This window comes from Mesitornis unicolor, unplaced genomic scaffold, assembly GCF_000695765.1.
Source record: "Mesitornis unicolor isolate BGI_N332 unplaced genomic scaffold, ASM69576v1 scaffold3515, whole genome shotgun sequence".
Lineage (NCBI taxonomy): Eukaryota > Metazoa > Chordata > Aves > Mesitornithiformes > Mesitornithidae > Mesitornis > Mesitornis unicolor.
Window position 1 is genome coordinate 1 of NW_010186010.1, and position 5815 is coordinate 5815.

Genomic DNA, 5815 nt, shown 5'->3' on the forward strand with positions numbered 1-5815 from the left:
GCGCTGCCTCCTCCTTCGGGCCCCGCCTGACTCATGTATTCGGAAAGTAGAGGAAAAAACCGGAGTGGCACAGCAAAGGGAAGGGTGAGAGGAGAGCAGGCGCACGGCGGGAGGGGCCCGGCAGCTGGCTGGGTGCGAGAACCCTGCCTCAGCCAGGCACCCCCTCTTCCGCGGAGTGAAGCTATGAACTTCCTCAGTCTGGCGCTAAATTCAGTGAGGGAATCTACGAAATCCCTATGGGCTAAATTCAGTGATCACGTCTCCCCCTCAGTCACAGAGTGTAATCCCAGATGCATGGCGGTTGGTTTTGATACAATCATAAAATAAATTTTGAAAGCCATTTGGTAAATCTTGCTGACAGGAAAACCTCGGGCACAATTTTCAAATAATCAGCGTCCCAATATAACTCGTGGATTATTTTCTTAGTGTGTGGTTGAATATTAGATACTTCCCATTTCCATGCAGCTGTTGTTTTAAGCAGTTGTCGGGGATCAGCTGTAGGATGGAGTCTCTTCTGCTGAGGTCACCAGACTATACTTAGTATGAAGGGGTGATTATAAGGAATAGCAGTCTCTTGCCAATTAAAAAATACTCTGTTGGAAAAAAAAAGAATGAACATCTAGTTGTTGTGTTTAGGTCTGTTTCAAAGAGCAATGAAATTAATTGTGGTTTTAGTAACCAACTCTATTGTATCAGTAGCAAAGGAAGTCGGAGTGTTGCTGCAGGGAGAAGACAGGCATCATGGTCCAACTGTAGAATAGTTGTCACTTAACATTAAAAGTATTCACTCCTCTCCAATTACTTTTTCTATACTGAAACTATAGATGGTTATCTATTGCTAGTATTCAGTTTTGTTCCTCGCATCTTCAAAACAGGCTGCTACAGCACTTGCTTCAATACGCAACAGAATATTTCATACCATGTTGTGTACGTGCATGGAGAGTTGCATAGCATAATTCTATGATCTTACAAAGAAATTTGCTGCAATGTCAAACACTTTCATAGATCCCTACCTACTACATGAAACTAAGATTATGAACTCTTGTTACAGTACAGATTATCTCTTCTTATGGAGCTTGTGTTTATAAAAATGCAACTGCACCCTGACCCCTTTCTTCACAGAAATACCCTGGTTTTCAAGGAATGGTGTTAGAAAGATTTAGGTAAAGCATTTTATGTAAATAAGTAAATTAGCCATTCACTTCTGGAGGAGACCTAGCTTTGGATCACAGTTAAAAAATGGCTTAATGTTCAAATGAGTAAGAAACAAAGATAGATAGGTGGTGATGTGAGTTAATAAGTCTCCCTTTTCTCTGTTGCATGATTGCCAGATGTGGCATGGATGGTGTCTGTGTTGAAGACTTGTGGTAACTTTGTTGTAAGTAAGGAGAAGAATATGAAGAATACACTGCTATAGTTCTGGGCAGGAGAGGAAACATACCTACTTGTTACTTTTGTTTAAAACTCTTGGTTTTATAAGGTATTTGTGAAGCAAAATTATTTACGTAATACAAAGTAATAGGAAGGGAAACAAGGTGCTGTTTAGGTTTTGTACACTGATTAACAATCACTACATTTATCAGATGCCCTTGAAGTTTGTGCCTAATGAAATTATTTAATGATCAGAGCAGAGTTTATGAATCAGAATTATTACATCAGATTATTTGCAGGATTAAATGTATAGTTGCATTAGTTTGTATGTGTAGGAGTGCCACATAAGATTTCTTCACTTTGCTATGACTTAATTTCCCTAGTTTAAAATATAGATATAGTGATACTTGTGTCATGTCTTGGTGATGACATCCAGGAGTATCAGTGGACGTCAGTTAAAATATGAATGAGCTACAGTGGGATAACAAGGCATGTGAGTGTTACTCAAGAGAATGGTGCACTGCGATCTTTAATATATCAGGGGTTAATAAGGATCAAGATATAGTGGTCTAAGGCTGCTTTATTCTTAAAATAGTCTACGTAGGGATTTTACGTGATTTATTTTATGCACAGTGACTGACACTGAGTGTATCTGAAGGTCAGCCTTTTCTCCACCTTGAAAAGTGCATTGAGAATGAAAAGATCTGTGTAAGAACTAATTAATAATTAAAAGCATTTTAGAATGGAGGATCAGCTCCTAGAGCATAATTTTGTGGCAAGTTGATTTCCTTCATAATATGTAAAAGGTAACCACTTGTTTGTGCTATTTACGCTTGACTTGTCTTCTTCCAACTCTATGTCCTTTAAAAAAACCTCTATTACTGAAACGGAGAAGAACTTACCAGATGACAAGCTCTGATCTTATTCTGTGCTTTGAGTTGGTCACTTTATAGAAAATTCTAATGCCTTTTTACAATAAGTACTTATCCATTACCAGCATCTGGTTTGTAGAAGTTTGTGAAACTTCTTTGCATAAGAAATAAATTGTAGGGAACTCAGGTTTACCACATAAAGGTGACAGGCTGACTGGTCCCCTGTTTAGCCATCTCACATGTTCCAGCAGTATGATACGTCAACATTAACTGTTTCTCCTCATAAGGAAAGATGCCCTGGACTTAATTGACTTCAGTGTTTCACTGACCAGCTTCAGCATCGTTTTGTTGGTGGCAAAGCAGGTCACCTGTGTGAGAAGAAGGTGAAAATTTCAACATGAAGACGAGTCTTTCTGCCAACTACAAGAAGAAGGACAATCACTGAACAGTGAACAATTACAGACGATGTTGTAATAGAGACTGAGTGAAAAGTCAGGCCTGGGACTATCCGACTTTATAACTGGGTGCTCATGGAGTCCATACTGACTCACTTCTTTCTCAAAATATGTTATATCCAAATATTTTAAGAAGTCTTAGGCTTTTGTCTCAATTCTGATTTCAGTGAATCTATGCGTGGCTTTGCAGGGAAAAAGACTTGGGTTTTGATATGAAACTACCACAGTGAATAATGTTACATCTTTCTGCCCCAGAACACAATGGTCTCACAGGTGAACAAAAAAACCCCCTAGATCCTGACAATAACTAGGGGAATGCTGGCTGAGTTTTACTGTAAAAGCCAAAGTCTTCTCCTTTTTTTGCCAGGAGATGGCATTATCACTAACAATTTAAGGTTCTTGAAAACCTACCAATACTTCTCTTATTTCTTTACAAAGCAGATTTATTTTGAAGAATTATGTATCTTTTAGAAACAGTGTCTTCAAACACAAAGAACTCTACAGTGTTGAGTGATTTCAAATATTGTTTCATGAGGAGAAAGATGCTCCTTTCTTACAGAGCATCTCCAATCAAAAGCCCAGAAGGATTTCACTGACAACTGAATTCTCTCATGTATGCACCAGATGAAATCTTTTAGAAAATTGTCTACTCTTTAGTTTTAAAGTAATCAGAAATAATAGAACCCATCACCATGACAATTGCTTTATTTTTTCCCACAGTTAATTTATTTGCTAATCCCTTATTAGTCAATGTCAGGTTTTCTTAGGCTGTGGAATTGCCATGGATGAAGAGACACAAGAGTTATCTCCTGAAGCTACTTAGATCCAGTCAGATTTATTATATCTGGGGGAGCAGAAGCAGTTACATTACTTCCCGGTCCAGATCTCATTAAGAAGCCATTTAGTGGCTTTCAGATGGCACAAAGTCTTAGCCAGTAAGCCGTGCAGAGCTGCTTACATGTCTCAGTACTAACCTTCTCATATGTTTTGCAGTACCTGTATTACTTAAATTTTCTGTATTTTGAGAATCCTAGTCTCTTGTTACCCCAGATAGTGGAAACCTGTCTGTACAGTAATTTTTTGCTATTTAAATATATTTAGTTTAATTTTTAATTAAAACCTTGACCTTAAAATTCTTTATTCTCTCCCCTTGCCTGCTACTCTTGGTTCTTGTGTGGTGTTTTTTTCTTTTTTTATCCTCTCTTCCCTCTTCTGTGTTCAACATCATAATTCAAATAGAGGTTAACACCACATTAGTTCTTGCACTGATCTTGGGCCACTCTGTATTTAACTTAAGCATTTATAACAATGTAGATATAATCTAGAATACAGAGTGAGAATAGACAAAAGAAATTCACTGGATTGTTTTAACCCTTAACGTATTCATGGTACTTTGAGACTGATGTCTTGGCTTTGTGTTCTAGCTGCTCGTTTCATCAAACAAAATAAGTTTCCCATGGAAGTGCATACAGACAGTTACAAAGGACCTGATTGGTTATATATTTTAAGCTGCCTTATGCAAGATAGGCGTTTTTTAAAAAAACATAACTCTTCTTTAAATGAAGTCTAAAGTTCCTGTGAACTTTATCTCTTAAAGAAGTTGCCAAATTGTGAATGCTTGTGAAAACTCTTGCACATGTGTCATAGTTAGCCCCTCTGATCTTTGGGTTTGCTATCCTCTCTGTCAATTTTTATTTCTCCCTTTATTTCTCCTTTATTTCTCCCTTTCAGGACCTAGCAATGTCAGCAGTGGCTCTGACTACCCCAGTATTCAGAATTGCATTACATACACATCAAATAAGTCCACCTACATACCAATGTTTTTGTCTTGAAACTTGTTACTGCTGAATCTCATAATTTTATTATGGCTAGCTACTATCTACAGCTTGGATTCTAGTTTCTAAATAATTTTAGATGTTCTCTACTGTACCTTTTGGCCTCTGTAATATATACTCAGCACTTTAATATAATATTTATTGTTTTGTTGTTATTATTATTTCAACATAATGTATTAATTATTATATAGAGTAAAATTTAAAGGTGATATTTGGTGACCTTATTTTCTTATATAATGCTATTGTAGAGATGCTTGAAAATCCTATCAAAGAACTTACCCTGAGTTACAGGAGGAAAAACCTAGTCTTAAATAGCTTGATTTTGTTGAAGGTTACTGTAACCTCCAAACATGAGTAAGAGCTGTATTTGCTAAGGTCTTAGACTTAGAACAAAGATATAAGAAGGCAGTGGGCAACAGATACTTGAAGTGCTATCACTTTTCCATTTTATGGAACAAGTAAAAATATCTGCAGATCTTAATCCATCTGGATACAGACAGCTGCATAATGCATTGCTAGGAAGACATGAGTGAAGAAGTTAAGGGTTTTTTGGCATACCTTTCGATGATGCATGTTGCTTTTTTTGGTTTCCTGAGAATGCAAGTATGGTGTTCCAGTAGCATATATAGATTTAGAGAAATTCTGTGTTTCAGATTTCATAGAATGTTTTGGTTATTCTCTCAAGAGCACTTAGAAATGCTCACAAGATTCATGACATACAAGATAAAGTTTTACAAAACTACAACTTTGCTTAGTTCATCTATGAGATGAATGGTCTTAATTATTCAGCTTGAGGTGAGGACAACTGCAATTTCTTCTCCTTTGGTTAGTTCATCAGGAGTAGCTGAACCACATTAGACCACATGCCCTGATATTAAATTGAGTGTCTAAAATTAGGCATTTTACATTCTGCAGCTTGACAGGGTTTCAGTAGCTGTGGCATTCATCAAGTAGACATTGGGTGTGTAGGAACTCTGCAGCAGTAAGTAACATTGCATTGTGCATTTCTTACACATTATTGTGTATTCTCTATAATTTAGAATACAGCTTCATAGATAAAATATTTCTTTAATATTTACTTTATTGTTGTTATTGCTATATTCTGGCAGCCTAGTGCAAGTCTAGTTCATGGTGAACTTGGAGTTAAACAAGTTTCTGGCCTAACTGCAGTTGATAGCATCAGGAAATGTGTAGTTTCTTCATTAGTAACTTTGTCAAATTTGATGTTTCATCTGATCCTAATATTTATTTTGTTTGATTTCTTGTAGACTTTAGCTTGAAG